The sequence below is a fragment of the Protopterus annectens genome, chromosome 2.part1 (assembly GCF_019279795.1).
Source record: "Protopterus annectens isolate FY-2018-M chromosome 2.part1, PAN1.0, whole genome shotgun sequence".
Taxonomy (NCBI): Eukaryota; Metazoa; Chordata; order Ceratodontiformes; family Protopteridae; genus Protopterus; species Protopterus annectens.
Genome location: NC_056729.1, coordinates 548094118 through 548116287, shown reverse-complemented (window position 1 = coordinate 548116287; position 22170 = coordinate 548094118).

The window sequence follows — 22170 nt, the reverse complement described above, 5'->3', positions numbered from 1 at the left end:
GCAGATGGCCTATACCAGCCTTCCCATTCCCCATCTCCACTATGTAGGATGATGCATACCCTGAATAAATCCATGTCCAACCCAGTGATGTTGGACATGCTACACGTACTCATCCTGATCTCGAACACATACTTCATGGACATCCACCTACCACATGCTGGACAGATCCTTGTCCCATACACTTGACATAGTCCTGCCATACTATTGATTCCTGTCCGTCAAAGCTGCACATCGCTCCCCTTTCAGACATGGTGTGATGACCGCATGGTAACGCATGGTATATGTATCATTAACCCTGTGGATCAGTAATGTGGCATTGTTCCACCTGGCCCCACAGACCCGCCTGTCAGCTACTGCCAGGTAACTTTTCATCCTAGATGCATACATGGCCCATGGCATATAGCCCACTAGTTGACTTTGACTGTACATGCCATAGCTGATATCCATCCCTGCAAATACCATCTGGCTAGCCAGTGTCCCATGTGTATCACATGTGCAACACAGGTGATACATGGGAGGATGTTGAATCGCTGTACATTGCCGTGTAGATGTATATGGCAGAACACATACATGTAAATCCCTATTTGAGCATGTCTGCAGGGTCACAGGTTATGTCTGTTAAGGCAGCATAAGTCCTTATATGTGACATATACACTGCATCAAGGTTGACTGCATTAATGTCGACACACCCAGCCATGTGCTGATAGGTGGGAACACCAGTACAGGCAAACAGACATGCCCACATCAAGACAGCAACCACATGGAGTATGGGCAATGTAATCAGGTGACACACACACACACAACTATGGTGATAATATCCAATCAACATTGAGTGTCACATGTGTGTGACACAAACACATCAGTGTCATGTAGGTTTGCAAATACAACTATTTAAACTGAAGTAATGTGATACACATGTATGTTCAGCTGTAGCTCTATATGTCTTTGAGGTACTGTGACTTGTCCCCATCATTATGTCTTCCAGGTATGCTGCGTGCAAGAATTCCCCCTTTTACATGCTTGGAGGATGAGGCCCTCATCCCATACCTACTTGATAATCACGACATCCTGTTCAGCCATGTGCCACAGGATGCACAGCAGCGGGATGCCCTATGGATGGATCTTCGCAGGAGGGTTAATGATGTGGGTGGCCACAACTGCACATACCAGCAGGTGCGCAGACACTGTGCAGACCTCATTAGATGGGTGAAAAAGCGTGCAAATGCAATCGCTGGGGAACAAGGTGCAACAGGTGGTGGACCACCAACCCAGCCCCCCACTCACACGTACCGAGGAGCTACTGGCCAACCTGGGGTCACCTGCGGAACCAGATCCACAAGCCTTAGGCGATATTGTGGAGGCAGGTGTCTCTCAACCACTGAGCCTGTAGTTGCCTGGTAAGTCAGTACTGCACCTATAACAACTATATTAAATATAGCTGCATGTGTTATGTAAAATATGTAATGTAACATCATATGCAAGGCATGTATACACACATGCCGCATACTATCGTATGCTACTCTGTGTATGCACACATGTGCATACACCATAGTATAGTCTAATGTATTGGTGTATGTGTTATGCACAGTGCTCCCTGTAGCCTTTATACAGGGGTGGATTATGCTCATACTGCTGTGTTACTCCTATTTGGGTACCTCTGGCATTCCGCGGTGACAGCAGCCTGTTGCAGGTGAGAGTGTTATTATTTATCAGGAATCCTAATGCACAAATCTATCTGCCATGTGGCCATTCACAACATGTACACATAATGTATGGTCCTGTCACAATATACAGGTTGGACTTGCAATGCATCACAATGACTATCCATGTGCCACACATGCAAACTATGTGAATCATCTCACCTACATGAATCCTCACAAACTTTATTGCCAGATGTGTTGACAGCTGTGCATACAATGGTGGAGGTGCTGTTCACTTTAGGAATGTGCAACAGATCTGATCTACACATGTGGTGGAATACAAACAGTACTACACAGTGGGCTGGAGTATGGCCAGCACACAGGTTTCACCGGTGTGGATCATAGCCCTGCTATGAATGTCACACAATGTGATGTGCTATCTTGATATGTCCATGACATCTATTGGCCTGGCTGCTACACTGCCTACCTAACCTGAAAACATATCCCACATACCACCCTTTATCTGCATAACCCTGTTGTCAGTGGAGCATATATGTCATATGGTACAACACAGACATGTGAAATAGATGCCCATCACTATAATTTGGACAACACATGCACACACATGGCCATGGAGGATGGCCAGAGACATGGAGCAACACACACAGTGTTGTGCTTGTGTGTACACCCTGTCGTACAATGGCTACACATGGTTCGGCCATGGCCTTTATATAATGTTCATAATGTAGATGTGGAATGCTAGACATTCTACAGGCCTGCGCACATCTTGTGTAGGTGTAACATCAATCCACCACATAGGATGTGATGAACATCTTGAGGGTGTTGCAACATGACAGCAGTTACCTGCACAGTATCCATATCAGGTCATAAATACAGTACATTCCCGTTGCTGGTGATAGACATAAATGCCATACTAGCTCCTTGTGTGTGTCTCTGTGTGTGTGTCTGTGTGTGTGTGTGTATGTGTGTGTGTGTGTGTGTGTGTGTGTGTGTGTCTGTGTGTGTGGTACACAGATGTCATGTGGGACATGGTGTACTGACGTGTTCACCATGTCTGCCCATAGTTGCCAGGCTGCAGCAATATGATTGCAGATGTGCAGGGGTGTCATCTGTATACCCATCAGTGATCTGTGTCACAACTTCCACATCATGGTTTAGTGTGTATACACCTCAGTGACGTGGGTCACATTCCACAGTATATATGTATTGTATTTGAACACAGTCATGGCTATGAACCCTGTCTGTAACTCACACTGTATAGCACTAGAGACTCCTCATGATTCCCTGCAATGGCCATGCACATCAGCTAAATTTGCAGTATATCTGTAGGGTGGACAGACAACACTGAATTGGTACACCATTGCCCCACTGTATATTCGACAGGACACCATTGTGTTAAACATGTATGCATGTCATTGCACACATCAGCAGATCACATGTCATACTACATGTGATTATCAAGGTCATATGCCACACATCAGGCAGGTGTCCACATGGTGTAACACAGGGATGTATGCTAACCACTACTATGATTGTGTAATTTGCATGCCGTCTGCCATCACACATGCATGCTGTGTGCAACCTAGGGATGTATGATAACTACCACTATAATTGTCTGAGCTACATGCTGTCTGCCATATCACATGCATGTTGCATGCCTTCTGTCATATCACATGCGTGTGTGTGTGTGTCTATTGTATAGATTGTAATGTACAGTTCTTGTCTGCCCTCACAGGTGATGTAGGTGCATTGCCCTCCTGCAGTACATCAGATGTTAGTGTCCCCACAGACTCTAGCAGTGATGAACGTATGATTGGGTCACAGGCAGAGTTGTCAGGGGCTGAAACTGTGCCATTGGTTGCCATTCCATCTATATCCACCTCATTCCCACACACAGATCCCATACCTGCACACACCCCATCACCAGTGGCCATAGATGAAGGACAGTTGGCGCGTGGTAGCTTGGAACAGGAAAGTGTGGGGGCTATGGAAGGTGTGCCTGCACACCATGGTGTCAGCCAAACTACTGGTGGTGCCCCACATAGGCACTGGCCAGTGCTGCCCGTAGGAGGACCTCTGGCCAACATGCTCCTGCATGACACAGCACAGCAGCTTGTGTCACCAGATGCATGTTTCAGGCTGTAATGGAGGCACAGGAACATGCTGAATGGTGCAACAAAGAAGATCAGAGGCTACAGAGGGCTGCTGTCTGTTCTTTAAATGACAGCATCCAGGCAATGGTAAATGCTTATCAGCAGATTGCTGATGCTTTGAATAGATGGTTGGGTAACATGGTTGGAGTCCTTGACCATGGCATAACAATCTGCGAGCATGAGCTGTCTGTGTTGGAACATCTGGTAGGAGTGAGGCGTCAGGCATGTGGACATAGGCCTGCTACATCACCTGTGTCAGGTCTACATGTACGAGCTACCTCACATGCCCACTCCCATAGTGGCGGTAGCAGCAGCAGTGCATCTGGTGCTGTGCTGTCCACACCACAACACAGTAGGCCATGTGCACGTGGCCCAGGATGGTCCCAACAGGGACATGGTTCCAGTAGACTAGTGACATCAGACAGTATCCAATCTGCACCTCTGTCTGGTAGTGCCCGTGCAACCCCTGGCAGGCACAGGTCACATGTCCATGGACGGACACCGTGAACTGTAAAACCTCATCTGTACAGTCTGCAGCTGTCAATAATACCCCTGTGTAGGTCAAACACATGGGAGAACTGTGTGCAAACATACACGCACACACTGAGCCCATATGTAGGGCACTGCAACACACACATGAATAACATCCACACACGCCCAATTAGATCAAAGGCCGAAACTCACACACATGATGTCATCCAATGGTGCAGCCTAGGCCTCTGGCAAACATTAACACCCTGTGCATATGATGATGCCTGTGCCACATCCCTGACATCCACACCATCGGTGCAGAGACATGCTCATATGGTCTGATGCATAAGGTGAACAGACTAGGATGATATGTGTAGTTTACAAATGTTGAGGACTGTTGACAGTCAGCAGATATACCATGTAGTACAGGTGTACAATACTGTTAACAGTATGTGTGTTGTGTAACAACAGTGCAGCCTAGGCCTCCGGCAAACATTAACACCCTGTGCATATGATGATGCCTGTGCCGCATCCCTGACATCCACACCATCGGTGCAGAGACATGCTCATATGGTCTGATGCACAAGGTGAACAGACTAGGATGATATGTGTAGTTTACAAATGTTGAGGACTGTTGGCAGTCAGCAGATATACCCTGTAGTACAGGTGTACAATACTGTTAACAGTATGTGTCTTGTGTAACAACAGTAAATGCATGTTGGTCATGTTGTTCTGCTGTCCTTCTTCAGGTCTAATTGCACGTGCTGGTGGATGTCAGTGTTTGCAGTTAAGTGTCCCATATGTCAATGTGGACTACTCACAGGTATGTATGAATATACCAGCATGCACCGTGTAGCTGCCACATACCAGTGATAATGTCAGACGTTACAAACACGTCTACCATTCCAAGAGCATGATAGCTGTGTATTAAGCTACTGTGCCCACAGATGTGACATCCATAAAGGGTGAAATCACAGGTACAGTTACATGGAGTGGTGAGGTAAGAGAGTGGTCTAGCTGATTACAAAGGTAGAGGCCAGTGGGAAGTGTGCTGCCTCAGTGGGAATCAGTATTATACGTTCCCATGACAGGATGCCAACACACAACTGCACCCACACACTCAGGTATTGACACACATGTATTCAGTAACACTGTAACACACCACACACACACACACACACACACACACACACACACACACACACACACACACACACACACACACACAAACACACACAGACAGACAGACACACACACACACACACACACACACACACACACACACACACACACACACACACGGCTTCACTGATACAGTAACACACATTCACACACAGTTGCTCCTGGTGTGCTGGGGACCCCTGCCTATGTGCAAATCATCATTACAGTACTGTGCACCTAGATGATGCACCACAGAGAATACACATGTACAGGTAGTCAGTACAGCCTAAGATCGGGGACATCAACACAGATAGTTGAATGCATCGCCTGGATGGTGGGAGGGGTCCTATCAGTTCAGTATGGTAACATACATCCTCACCCCAGGGACCAGTCAGCCCTACATACACACACTGTGGCATTCAGTAATTAATACACTTATGTCATGCACATACAGATACCTCACATGTGTGAGATACACACCCCTGCCTATGTCCTGCTTTATACATTGCAGTCTGTACAAATGTGTACACTAGTGTACAGGAGAGTGAGTAACAATTGAGATGTATTCCCCACAATACGTGACAAATATGGACACACACGCAACCACACATGCCAGTACTGTGAATTGTAGACCTGCCTAGCTTATGTTATGTATGTCAGACGTACAGCAGTATTGCATGCGTTACAAACTGTACTGATGCTTCTTGTGCCAACAGTGCTCATATATGCACTAGGGATGTCATATCTATTAACAGGTGTCAAGTGATTTACCTTCACTATCACTCTGACCGCTGTCTAAGTTGTTTGTTATGTCCTTCAATTAATGAAACCATTGCTTACCGGTTACACAGGGTATTGTAGGACTGCTTGTGACACATCTGTGAGCTGTCCACAGCAAACATCAATCTGCAATGATGCCCCGCCACTTAGTTATTTCAACACATCTGTCCATACCTGTGGTACATCTTTCTGTACATTCAGCATATCACCATATACAGTTGGCAATGTTGAGGCTGCACTGCAGCTGCACGATATACTAGGATACATGCCACCTGTATACATCAGCAACTGCACAAGCATGTTTTCTGAATGCACAACCCAACATGTACAGGTGTGTAGGTCCTACAATCCTGACTTTTGGTCATGTTTGTAGGCATTGAAATTGGCGGATATGTGTAATAACATACATGGCACATGGACTGTTGTATGATATATTGTGAGTGTGGCATGTACATACCCAGGACAGGTACATGTATGTCATATCCATACATGAGAGTGTGTACTTGTGTACAGCAACAAACATCTGCTAATGGTGGACAGTACTGAGGGCCCTTGGTATGTGCACAGCTGACCTGGTCACAAACAGTGGTATCATTGCATTGCAGCCAGGTGTTCCTACTGCATAGATGTCAGTACTCCCCATTGCTGGATCTACAGTGGCCAGCTGTGAATATGGACGCTACACATCTAGCACTGGTTAGCATAAGAAAACAATGCAGTTGTCCTGTAGGTGTATGGGAGTTAACCTGTGTTTAGGACATTTGCCTTGGAATGGCACTGTGTGGGTGGATGCGACTTGGGTAATATCCACACTCCCTTGTATCATGGATGCATGTGATATGTGTCAAAGGCCTGCCTACTGTCAGCCATGTCATCCCAGAATGACAGCTGATTTGTTAAAGACCGGTGTCAAATATATGTAGAGCAGTGTTCCCAGTAACAATGACAACTACCAACACCAGAGCCCATTACAATGTGTTATTTACGTCTACTTGTAATAGCATGGCCACTGTGGCCCTCTGTGTTTAGCATCAGAGTGCATCCCAGTCAGCCCTGTGCTACTAGGAGTATGAGCATGCCCAGTATATCCTTGTGTAGATGGACACATAGTAGTGCATTCCAACTAGCCCTGTGCTACTAAGTGTGTGAGCATGCCCCCTGTGCTACTAAGTGTATGAGCATGCCCAATATATCCTTGTGTAGATGGACACATAGTGCATTCCGAACAGCCCTGTGCTACTAAGTGTGTGAGCATGCCCAGCGTCACCTTGTGTTGGTTATGTGCCTCTGTGTATGGGCATGGCCATTGTAACCCTGTATAGTGGTAGTAGTCATCCATTCCACAGATGGGCATACTCCAGGTCAGGATGGATTCATACTTTAAACACACAGGTTCACAAGTATGTACATCTTAACTGCCAGCATCCCTTTTGATGTTCGCATTTCCAGACGGTCATAATGACAGCCTTGACATGTGTAGTCTGTGTGGCGCGATTTGTATATATGTAGTATTGTAATAGTAATCTCTAAATAGGCAGGTGTTCTGTACGCGACACTGGCGTGTGTGTGTATGCCTGTCCCATTTGCCAGTGGACTTTAAATTGCTTTTAGACTGGCCACACTCCATACATTTCTTATACCCACTGTTAGCAAGGCCGATGATGTCACCCATCTACAAATACACCTCTGGAAGGGCTGTGTCCCAGTAATCTCGATAGCGCGTTCTGTAACTGCGTAATGCTGTAGTATAATAAAGTAGTTAGGTCGGTGTTCTACTCCACACTTGCTGTGTATGTGTGTGTGTGCCTCCCCATTTGCCTGAGGACTGAGTAATACCTTTATACTGCTCACACTCCATACATTTCTTATACCCACTGTTAGCAAGGCCGATGATGTCACCCATCTACAAATACACCTCTGGGAGTGCTGTGCCCCAGTAATCTTGGTAGCGCATTCTGTAACTGCGTAATGCTGTAGTGTGATAAGGTAGTTAGGTCGGTGTTCTACCCAACTATGCCAACTGAGTGTGTGTGTGTGTGTGTGTGTGTGTGTGTGTGTGTGTGTGTGTGTGTGTGTGTGTGTGTGTGTGTCTGTTTGTCTGGGGACAGAATAATGCTTTTAGACTGCTCACACTCCATACAATCCCTATCGCCGTCTTTGCCAATGCTGATGATGTCACCCATCTAGAAGTACACCTCTGGGAGTGCTGTGTCCCAGTAATCTCGGTAGCATGTTCTGTAACTGCGAATGCTGTAGTGTGATAAGATTGTTAGGGCGGTGTTCTAATCCCAGCCATGACAACTGTGTGTGTGTGTGTGTGTGTGTGTGTGTGTGTGTGTGTGTGTGTGTGTGTGTGTGCCTCCGTCTGCCTGGGGACAGAATAATGCTTTTAGACTGCTCACACTCCATACAATCCCTATCGCCGTCTTTGCCAGTGCTGATGATGTCACCCACCTAGAAGTACACCTCTGGGAGTACTGTGTCCCAGTAATCTTGGTAGTGTGTTCTGTAACCGTGTAATGCTCTAGTGTGATAAGGTAGTTAGGTCGGTGTTCTCATCCTAGCAATGCCAACTGTGTGTGTGTGTGTGTGTGTGTGTGTGTGTGTGTGTGTGTGTGTGTGTGTGTGTGTGTGTCTCCGTCTGTCTGAGGACAGAATAATGCTTTTAGACTGCTCACACTCCATATAATCCCTATCGCCGACTTTGCCATTGCTGATGATGTCACCCATTTAGAAGTACACCTCTGGGAGTGATGCATCCCAATAATCTCAGTAGTGTGTTCTGTAAGTGCGTAATGCTGTAGTGTGATAGAATAGACAGGTAGGTGTTCTATTCCAAGGCAAGACAGGTGTGTGTGTTTGACAGTCATATCCTATGTGTTGGTGTCTGTGAGTGGCTAGCTACTGGATGTGTTGAGGAGAGTGTTTTGTTGTTTTCCTATATAGTGGCCATAAATCTCACAATTAGCCAAGAGATTGGGTTGGCAAGACATACACATACATTCGGCAATAAGTCTGGTGAGTAATGTCAGCAGCCCTAATCTTACCCTTAATACAGTCTGAACCCATGTGACGCACAGAAACACACTTGCCTTGATATTAACATCAGTACACAGTGCAGGAGGTGCATGTGGTTTCCTTTTCATTCTTATCTAATGCTTTGGTGTCACATGGTCCGCTGTTGAGATATATATTCTATATCTACGTATGTGTGTGTATATGTATCTGTGTATATATATATATATATATATATATATATATATATATATATATATATATATATATGTGGACATTAGCACACATAAATCTACATGATGGAATACATGTCCTATACTGCTGAATGCCTGTGCTGGATGATCTGTACGTGATAACCTCAGATGTATGTTTATCTGCCATGGCTTAGTGGTAAAGCACATCGTCTGTGGTGTGCAGGGTCCCAGTTTCGAGCTGTGCAGAGGCTGGTTGTTTTGTTGCTGGGAAGAACAAGGGACATTGAATATGGTGATAGTAAGGCACTTTTAACCAGTTGTGTGCGGGTCTGCGTGACAGTAAGCAGTGGTTATTTTTGGAGAGGCTCAGTATGGGTCATGTAACTATGCATTAGAAGACAATACTATGCAAACTAGGTGGAAAATCGTGAATCCTGTTTATCCCCAGGGTGTGATGCAGGTCCCAAGAGTGCATGTGTATAGATAGGCGGGTGCAGGACTCGAATATAGGTGAAAGCATGGGGGGGGTGTAAGGCATACTGTACGTAGATTGGAGCCCTGTGTCTCGGGATTGCTCCTAGCTTAGCATGCCTAAGCTAGGGGTGTGTCTATACCTGCCTAGTGCAAATGAGAGGGACAACAGCAGTAGGACAGTAGTCAAGGTGAACAAGCTGGACAAACAGGTGATATTTATCAGAATCAGCAGATTACAGGCCCAGAAGACCAGCCTGGCCCAGAACACTACGATAAAGTGAGCAAGCACCATCCCCTCAGGTTTTTCCACACTCTACACCACCAGTGTATACATGCGGGGAAATTTTAACAAACAATCCTACGAAATGAGAAGGGCTGCAGCAGGCAACATAGGCCAACATGTGCAGGAGGCTGAGGGTGGTGAGGATGTGAATGCTGCCGAACAACCCTCAGTGAGGAGACAGAGAAGACTGTACAGACCCAGGTTAACCTACCAGGGGCTACATGAGCTGGAGATAGTGGAGAGCTACGGGTGGACAGAGACCTCCTACAGCAGATTGTTGAGCTGTGCCGACCACAACTGACACATCGAACAGGCCGAGGGGAACCCATCCCAGTGGATACCAAGGTATGTGTAGGTCGAGGTATACTAGCCACAGGTAGCTCCCAAAGCACAAATGGGGATATAATGGGGATCTCACAGGCATCTGCATCCAGGGAATTCCACCAGTTCCTGGATGCCATGTCACCACATGCCAGTGAGCATGTACATTTCCTCAACACATGTGAGGTGTTGACCAGCAATATGCGTCTCTTTCACCAAATGGCAGACTACTCTATGGTAGTGGGTGCTATAGCCTGCATGCACGTACGCATCAAAGCACCACCCAGTGAGCAGTGTAGGGCCTACATTAACTGCAGGAGCATCCCCTCCATCAACTGCCAGGTTGTATGTGATGCCCAGGGCATTATACTGAATGTGTGTGCTGGTTGCCCTGGAAGCTATGACGATTCTGATATATGGCATCTGATGTAAATGTATCACAGCTTTGCCAAAAATGGATATCCCCTACGGTCATCTAGTGGGGGATGCTGGGTACCCACTGGAGCTGTGGCTGATGACACCCATCAGAAATGCACGCACACCTGAACAACGATGCCATAATGAGGCACACGCACAGGCCAGACATATAATAGAGAGTGTGTTTGGGATGCTCAGGTCACGGTTCCAGTGTCTGGATACATCTGGTGGAGCCTTGCATTATTCACCAGCTACAGGCACCCAAATTGTTATAGTATGTGCTATGCTACACAATATGATCCTGCGGAAACAGCTGCAGCAGGAACAGCATGGGGCAGGGCAACACAGCCCCCCACCAATGCCAAGGCCTGTACAGGAACAGAGTGACTTGGAGGAGGAACAACCTGAGCTGGACACAGTAGGCAGAAGGAGGCATGCCCAGTATGACCTGGCCTTGGCAAAGAGGCAACGCATAGCATATGCACTGACACAGTAGGGACTCAGGGAATGTCACCCTCTCTGACTCGCACAGACAGTAAAAGGGATGCAAAACATGACACTACCTGTGCTCAGCCATGTATAGGAAGTGCACTATGTGCATCTGACATAGGCAGCTCTCCAGCACCATCCTCAGATCTGGCACGCCCGCAAGGTAAGTTAGTCAACCTACCAATTGGCAGTTGTATTAGAATGTGTTGGTACCTGTAGCTATGGTATGGATGTGAGTATGCAAGTGAATTTGGTGGCCGAATGTTAAGGCAGCAGACAGTAGACATCCATAGTGGCACCATGACATCTGTAGCACATACGGGGGTCACCATAGTAGCCAGTAGTACACAGGGTGTCATAACCCACTGCGGGTAATGGGCTGAGCATCATGTGTGTCCATACAGCCCACACAAGTTTCAACCAGCTGGACAGGTGTAGACCAACACAGACAAATGCTGTACTATGGCCTCTGAATATGCCCAATGGATGACCCCCCCCCCCCACAGACCCACACAGACAGACTGCAGCAGACCAGGCAGTTGGATGTAGGTTGTGAAGGCTAGGATGTCTGAAACTAATGTGTTGGTAATTAAAGTTAAGATCTAGAGTACACTGGTATGCCTCTAGCCAGCACAATAGGTAGGTCTACACACTGAAATGGAGTACCTGACAAACCAGTACAGTAGTAGCAAATGTGTACAAGTGTCAGGTGTGCCCTCCTTCCAACGTACACATATAGCAACAATCAGATGCGCACCCCCCGGTGCTGTGTAGGAATGTGGATACAGTCGGATGTCCTCCCACGCTGTGCAGAAATGTAGCAACAGTCAATGCCACATGACCGATGGATAACCTGCAGACACAGCATGCCACCTGTCAGTGTACAATGCAGAGGTCGGCACCACAGTACAGACTACCTGGACATGTAACACATGTGATACAGTTGTCCATACTGGGCATGCTCAAACACATGAAGGTATGAAGGCAATGTCAGTTGACAACATGCGGCATGGTCATACTGGGCATGCTCACACACGTAAACACAAGACGGCCAGGTCTGCAAACACCAGTGGACTGGACATATCTGCTGGTACATTGCTATACTGTTGGATGACTGTGCTGTATGGTATGTGTGTGGTACTGTCTATTGTCTGTATATTTGCCAAGGTGTATTGGTAATTCACATTAGCTGTGTGCGCAGGGTGTTGCTACCAACACTTGCAAAGGACAGTTATTTGTTTGCGGGCAGAACAAGCCCATTGGATACGGAGAGAGTAAGGCACATTGAAGCAGTTGGGAGCAGTTGTGTGTGGGTTTGCGTGGTGTTAAACACTGCTGACCTCTAGTTACAGCTTCTTACACTTGGTTACCCACCACATTTCTTTACCAGTGCAATACTCGCATACTGGTAGCCAAACACGCTTACACCCGCTCGCTCCCTCACTTGGACATGCACCAACATTGGTGCTTGTATGTGTCACTTACGCTGGATGGGCGTGATCTCTTGTGATGCCTATTACATCGGACTACATGACTACAGTATCGGGTATGGCTGACCATTAGGCGACGGCATGGTGTTCGACTGTACGGAATCGGCGGCCTGTCCAGTGAGTTAATCATATTATATGCATGTTCCTCATACAATCTGCTCCTATCTGGCTGATACATGGGAACCAATACTCTGCGATGCAGACAAGTAAATGTGTTTTGGGACCCACATCTGTATGCCGGGTCATGCTACCGCATACCTATTGTAGGTTTGCCACCTTTTAAATTGGCCGAGGTGGAACTTTAGGATTAACACCTTTCCCACTTTGCGTGGGACAGTTCCTCCTTAGGCGGATGTGTCATGCGAAAATAATTAAGACATAGCAAATGTCCTGATTACAGGACAATATTATATTCTACGTTTCTCTAATAGTTGCATGTAACAGTTATTGTATATATGACACTTTTATATGTTATGTGAAGTAGCATAAGCAAGTGGACTGCTACTAGACTAAGCTTTTATTCGCGCAAATACGTATAGTTCTGTACTTTGCATGGCTGTAGGTATGTTCTGACCTGGTACGTCTGACATTTCTACGGAGCAGGTCCCACTTTGGCCATTTTGAAAGGTGGCAGCCCTACAGGACCTATATGTAGAGATGTTAGATTTGGCAGGGCAACACATACCCACAGCCAGTAGAAAATAGACTACTTCACCGGTTTGCCTAAATAAAAGGTTATTCTTGTAGCATTATAGTTGCTAATACTGTTTCCTATTAACATCTAGGTGTTTCAGATACAACATCATCATTTTATGCAACCACTACAGACAATATATGAATTCTTTGCCCTAAATCACAGGCCATGTGCCATAACAACATTTATTTTGCAGGACACAACTGTCCAAAGGGGAGTGTCCCTCGCAAAGGTGAACAGGTGGTAACCCCAACCTATTATGCTATCATCTACCTAAGGTAGTCGGCAGAATATGCGCTTTCCGTCACTAGCAGACCTCACATACGAATGGGGGAGAATAAACACTGAATCAGGGACACTGCATAACACCCTCAGGTACACATTTAGATGATTGGTATTATTAACCTGACACATTGACAGTCCCAGAGCATATGTATTCATACACATTTGTTGAGGTTCATGCTGTTTATGACTCATACATGTTGTCATTAGTCATTACGTGTATTCCGCCACCTGTCCACCTAATATCACTAGTTCTGGAAGGGTTTAGTTGGGACTGTGTTAGATTCTGATTCGTAATCACGGACGTCCATGATAATCGGGTACAGTTCACTGATATAGTCCCTATGTGTTCCCTCAATGGTTTACGGACTATCCAGTAGATGTGCTCTTAAGGATTGGGAGGTATGGGCGTCTGCTATACCCACATAGGAATATTAATTACTTCCACAGGGTGGGCCTAATACATCTCTGCCAACCAACACCTGCACACTTAGGCCCATAATTGCATACCCATGATTCCCCTACCTGACACCCCTCTATAGCACTCATCCTTACTGTGAGCGCAGCTGGGGTATGAACACACCCCTACACACTGCCCACTCTCCCCGTGTTGGGACACATGTCATAGGTTTTGTCAACCCATGTGTTATCAGACTTGCACAACCTACTGTTCTGTGTACAACTACATCCTGGTCGCATCAATCATCACAGGTTTGCCTACAAGGCAAATTTTTGGTGTCCCACAAGGGACCCCATGATCCATGTTTAAAGTGTAGACCATGCAGATCTCTCCCACTGGTAGTTTCCTGCCGGTGGTCTGGAAAGCAGCGGTGTATTTACCTTTATTGCGTGTCTGTATGTCTCACCGGCCTAGCTGGGGGGGTTTGGGAGGTAGACGTTTGTTTATTGGACCTCCCACTAACATATGCCCAGTCTGAACATATGTTACCCATAATTGCTGTAACGTAACCTAGGTATGTACATGTGTATATCTACAATGACATATATATATTTAATTTGTGTATATGTGTATATATCAATAAATGTCGTATGTGTATATATACATATATATATATATATATATATATATATATATTTGTATATGTGTGTGTGTGTGTGTATATATATATATATATATATATATATATATATATATATATATATATATATATATAAATATATATATATATATATATATATATATATATATATATATATATATATATATATATATATGAATATATATACATCTGTGTGTCCGTTGACCAATACATTTCCCACCCATACACACTTACACATGCGTATTGGGTTTTATATATGCTTCACCAGCATACTATTGCCTTAATCATTATGACACCGACACTTCACTCCAGTTATCTTGTAATCGGTATTTAGCACGTTATACAGCGGACAGATGTAGCAATATGTTCATGTACGGATTACCGATGGTAATTGGGATGTGATACAGCGTCATTTGACCTGTTCCTCGTCTGCACAGCCTATTATTCCAGCTACTGTCTTTGTTTGTCTGTGCACATTCATATTATTTACGTCAATAAATGGAGTGCATGTGTTACAGAGAATGTACTTCAACATATTGTTGTCTGCATGTGTGTATGCATATATACCTATTATGTACTAGCTGACCTACATGGGGCGGTCCATTGGAACTGGCCCGGCCAACCCTGGCACTCCTGGATCCATAATCGCATACCCATAGTTCCTCCACCCCACCCGTGTTGAGTTTCCACGCATATCAGCCATTATCCACTTGATATCACAGCCATGACACACCTTTACATATTGCCCTCTCCAAAGCGTTTGGGGCACTACACACATTTTGTCCTGCCTCGTGTATTTGCAGGGTCTCCCACCATTTATATTTGCACATATGTGCCTTTCCTGGTGTTATGGATTATGGCCATTTGCGGTTTACAAGTGTAGGTGGTCCCAACATGGACTACATTCCGTCTGTGTGTAATGTAGACATAGCAGTTCAATGATGTTATGCCCACTGGTAGAACCCTGCCTGTGGTGTGAATAGCAGTGCTCTGCTCACTCTTGGGCAGCTCTATCTGACATACGCTGCAAGCACTATAAATACCTTAGTTGCTCTCAATTCCCTTCACAGCCCTAGTGTATGCTTTATTCTTACGGCGTTCATTCTTCATATCTATATATATATATATATATATATATATATATATATATATATATATATATATATATTTCATGTCTGTGGATATATATCTATACACACACACACACACATACACACACACACATATATATATATATATATATATATATATATATATATATATATATATATATATATATGTGTATGTATATAAATTACATCTGTACATAAAAACATACATTTCCTATGCTGGGAGTTGCTTACACCAGTGCAGGTGCACTCGCCTATACTTACTGTGAGTTACATATGTGTTCTGTCACTTATTTGTGCTTACGTGTGCCTTATTCATTATGACAGTACCACTTTTATTGAAGGAATCTGGTTAATGGCCCCATGCAAAACACACGTTCACCTTTACATGTTTAAATGTTGGCTTTACAGCACAGCAACATTTATTCCACAAGGAAAATTATATGTGCTATAGTCGAACTTGAACCAGGAACGCCTTAATGTTAGGCGGATGCTCTAACCACTACACTATTGGTGTTCTGCTTCATTTATATGTATACCCATGGTTCATAGTTATCCAAACACACGCCTCAACACTTCACTTACACAGCAGGCATCCATTCTCCTGCTGGGAAAACCACAGTACTACACATGCGCCATTCCCTATTCCCTACTACTCTGGAACAAGGCTGCATGTTTACTCACTCCGAGGATATTCAGAACTCCAAAGCTTATAGTCCTGGCACATACATGTGTTTGATTGCCAGGGTGTTCATGTGGTTATCCGGTTTTAGGCTTGTCCGACTGGAGACCGGAACAGCCCTGTACTTATTTGAAAGTCAGAATTAGCACATGGACAGTGTTAGTCCCAATGTTACCATTCTACCTGTGTTTACAGATGCAGGAGTTTGCCCACATCTGACCAGCCCCGCTGGCTTTGCCTCCCTATATCCGACGGACATTATTCTGGCCATCACATAAAATTAGCAGCCCTTGTATGGCTTGTACCCAAAAAAAGACACACTTAGTCACCGGTTTGACCACTACACCATCCGTGGTACATTCCGCATGGATGGTAGCTAGGATATATGACTTCACTACAGGTATTCAACAGTACTGGCAACAAATCTGACAGCTGGTTGGTGTACATATGTGTACGGACCTCTCAACCACTCAGGGACTAATTTCAACAGTAACAGGGACAAGGCAAGGACAAATTAGGGACAATCACAGACACTTTTAAAATATTAGTACTATTAACTTGAAACGTTGACAGAATCAGAGCATATGTATTAATACTTATTTTCTGAAGTAAAAGACGTCTATTACTCTTAATTATTGTCATTATTCATTTAGTGTAATTCACCACCTTTCCTCCAAAGGTCACTGATTTTAGGGGGGATTAAGATGCTGACCAGTTATTGTGCGAATGTTCTGACCATTGGTAGGGTTGCCACCTTTTCATATGGTCAGGATGGGATATATTCGGGACACACCAGGTTTTTCAGGGCAATACATAGCCATGGTCAGTACAACAGATATCACTTTTGTTTTATGCCTAAATGTAAGCTTATTGTTGTAGCAGTTTAGCTGCTTCTTCTGTTTTGTTTATTTGCTTATTCTGTTTCTTGTAACATGTAGGTATTTTACATAAGGAAATAGCTATTGTATGTGACTATTGCATAAGATGTGGGACATAATTATGTCCTATGATCGCAGGATATTTTACATTTATAATGGTTTTGGTATGGACACAACTGCCCAGAGGGGGACTGTCCATCACAATGTGGGACATGTGGTAACCCTGACCATTGGGCTAGACTTAGCTATTGGCGGCACGCTAACACAATGTGTTTTGCTTCCACTTGGTATAACTATCGACACTACAATAGAATACAGGCACGGGGTTTTAAATGTCATTTGTTCGAGGGATGGGGACTCAATATTCAACTACGTGCATTTGTGTTTGCTTCTTATTTTTGTGTTCGCAAAACTGTCTTGCATGCTTTGCATATGTTTCAGTATCCACGGATACTGACAGGAGTGATTACTATTAGAGGCAGGCTGTACTATTCAGCATTTTAGGTTGCACGTAAACAGCCGACATGTCCACTCCATGCGGCGCTTGGACACGCCCCATGGGTTGGGAGGGTGGCCTAATGGTTAAGGTGTTTGCCTTACAAACACAAGATACAGGGTTTGAGTCTCACAAGGGATAATTGGCTAGGCTTAAAATGGCTCACAAGGGTAGTTAGCCTAGTACTAATCTATGAACCTATGCACTCGCGCACATTTCCTATACACGTGGATGTGGCTGCAGCGTGCCTTCATTAATATGCATATGGTGCTACTGTGCCATCTCTACGCCACACGGTCAGCGCAAACCTAACGCCGTTCTTGCGCCGAGCTTCATGAATCCCGGGGACTGTGTATATTTTAATGTTTGGCACTTTAAAACCTGGACAGTTCAATCAGGAGCTAGAATGGAAGTTTGCTTTAAAGTGATTGGCTGCTAACTGATTTATTAATGAGCTGTTAAACTATTTAAATGTGTGTTCTTTAATGCTGTTCATACTCTCTAAAAGAGCTGGTTGTCGAAATGGCAGGGGTGTAATAAAATGCATGACTTTGTTGTTGTTGTTTTTAAATAACATAGATTATCATTCTTTTATGTGCTTATAACCTTTTACATGCTCTTTGTAGCAAAAATTAAGTCAAAAAGCAAGGTGTTCAAATGGTGAAGTGTCATGCTTAACCTCAATTATTGGGTTTTCATTTTTCCATTTAAGTAATATATCTTTGGTATGGTTAGAGAACAGCTCCCTTTCATAAGAAGTTCAAAATTAGTATTTCTGCAGGAATTGTCCTGCGGTGATGCTTCTGAAAAAGGTATTGGGGGTTTATATCACTGAGATGGCAGGACAAAGATTTCCTCCTTTAAGATCATCCCTTCCTGCACTTTAGCTACAATGTCACTGTGTAAGATACACATGCATGTACCTATACCTAATGATGCTATGAATAGCTTTGTACCAATGCATGTAGTTCTGATAGGTGATGGTTTAAGATTGGACCCTTCCCCTGCCTGCCCTCTTCAAAAAACATCAGGACTCCTGCTGCTCAAGTTTCCACATAAGCTGTCTCTTCCAGGTCCTTGGCCTCATCACCATCTAGATCATTGTCAGTCTGACTGCATTGTCTTCCTCTATGCCATTCTAACTGTATGCTAACAGAGAGTCACATATGTCATAGCCCATAATTAGCACTGAAATCAGTGTATATAAATCCAGTTTCAATTGTCTTTGTCCTCTGATGCAAGTAGACTAGTACAGTGTCATTCCAAAACAAAGAAGGAGCTGTGGCAGCTTTATGAATAATGAAGTTGAGATTAGTTTTAGGCCTTGCATTCATATTTACGTAACGTGTACGAGACCATCATTTCATGAAGGATTTCCTTTCTGCAGATTTTAGTTGGCCTTGGTGATGATTTTTCATGAGATCATGACTGAAATGTGCCTGCTTTTGAAATGTCTCATTTACTGGATTAATAAGCAAATAAAATAAAAATGATGAAAAAAAAATCTAAGTTATAACAAAGTATGACAAATTAAACAGAGTTATCAGGACCATGAACACATATTGGGTTTACTTCCCTTAAACTACAGTTTAAGATTACAGCCTAGTTGCTCAGAGACACATAACAGGTTGACTCTACTCAGCTTAGGCAGTAATAGCTGCTATGGGGCTAGGAACAGCTGTTAGTGATAGTTGCAGTTCAGTGTGCAGCATTAGCTAAAACAAAATCATCAAACAACGAATTATTAGATTTAGAATGTCATCTCCCAGATAAATATGAGATCCAATAAATATGGATTCAACCAAACCTGAAAGATAAATGGGGAACAGAAACCTTGTGGTTATCAGAATTTAAGTTAATAGCATGCTACATCTCACAGGCAGTACAATCATACATTGTTGATCCTGAGGGGGATGACAGGTCAGTAAAATGTTTAACTTAATTGTGCCCCAGCAGAGTTAATGAGTCTGAATTATCTGCACAGATAAAACAAAATTAAGCAAACAGTATAGTGCAAGGTCAGCAAAGAACAGAGATATGAGCAGCAGGGGTTGTTGATTCAGGTGGTAGAGCCCAGTTTTAATCAAGATACAGTGTAAATACTTTTATAAGGTAAAGGCCAAAACTGAGAAGTCAAGCTATCTAATTTAATTAAATGATACCCCTCTCTGCCCTTGAAGAACATGATAGCTTCACTGTAGATATAAGGCATAAACTATTTTTTTCACTTTATTGATCCATGCAGTCAAGATCTGGAATGTCTGTGCTGATTTCATCTGAACAATGTTAAAGGAATGCAAAAAGATTCCTTAAAGTATTTTTACAGTAACAGCTGATCATGCTGTGTGAAGGTTTTCAGTATTCTGAACATCAGCTATCCACGTGTTCTAGCCTGAAGTCTCACACCAGCAGAACTGATATAAATATAAAATTGACTTATAGAAACACAGTAGAGGAGTATAAAGGGAAACCCAGCTTTGAAATTGGCATTTTTAGTTGGTAGGACCAAATTATCCAGTCAGGAGTCAAGACTAGGGCTGTCAGCAGGCAATAATTTTTCCTGACACCAGGAAATCCTTGACTGCCAGGAAATCTGGTTTTGATGAGTGCTTGTCAAGTAGTCTGAGTCAGTCAAAGAGCGAACACATTTTTTTTCTCCTAGCTGACCAGCCAGCACATTTTTTGACATACATGTTCCCAAAATATATACTTTTAAACTTGGATTTCCTAGTTGCAATTATGCTGTCAAATAATATTTTGTTTGTTTTAACTTGTATCCTGGGAGATGTGAAATGCGACCAATAGCAAGTAATTGGACTTCATGTTGCATCTCAGTAGAAGTAGACAGACCCTAAGAAATCTGAGTGTTTTTTTCATAAAAGTAAATAAAGAGATCTGTCTTTATTGTCCTTTCTAACATATGTAAACACTTGTTAGCTTCACAAGCAAGCAATAATGCCCTACAGCGTGGGCATTATCAGCAAATTATCAAAATACGTGTGCAATACAGTCTAAAAGGTAGGGAGATGGTCCACAAAATAGTGACACAAAAAATAGTTTAATGAACACCAAAGTAAATGTTTAACACCAAATTAATTGTAAACTGTCTTCATCTTTAAAACTGCTAAGACTTCATCAGAACTCACCACAATATAACACCACCCACTCCAATAAATACCATTACTCATAAATAACTAATTAGTGAAGACCTAAAGAGTTTAACCTATGAAGTAAAATGTATATGCAAATAACAACTGTTGGAGTTATTAAAACCTCCATTTCCCCCATATCAATAATATGCAAGTAAAATAAACCAGGTTATAGAAAAAAAATTCCCCTATAATGAATGCAATAGAACAATGTAAAAACTATCTGAACTATAATATACAAACTCCACTATACCTAAATGGCAGTCAGTTACTACTATTTAAAAAAATCCCCCGTTATACACACAGTATAGAAACTGCATTGAAATAAAATAAAATTAAATAAAATCCATATTTATATCATAAATTATTTATATCATAAAAAGCTATAAAATACTGTAAAAACCTACTGAATCATACCCATTAATAACACTCTATTTGAGATATATAGATGAATAAATGTGAGTATATCTGTCTATAAAACATCAAAATAAATATGATCAAATAAATATGATTAGCCTTTCAAAGCTTAGTTACTGTTAATAAAAAAAAAACATTATTATAGATATATTTTCATTTAAACTAGTGGGGGAAGGGGGATGGGGCATTAAGTTTCAACTGCCAGAATAATTGTCTGTATTCAAGTCTGGTTTCCCAACAAACCCCCCCTCAGATTGGTTGAACCTTTTCTAAAATAGCAAATTTAAAAATTCTGAAATCCTGACATAACTCAGAAAGCTTAAATAACACATTAGTGGTATATTCTGAATATTGTTCTTGTGTTTGTAAATCCTTTTCTTTGTTAACCACTTTAGACAAACAATTACCATTTCCTAATTTAAATTTATTAACATGTTTATAGATAGACATGAGCCCAAAATTTTGTAACAGTTATTATAAATGAAATTGTTAC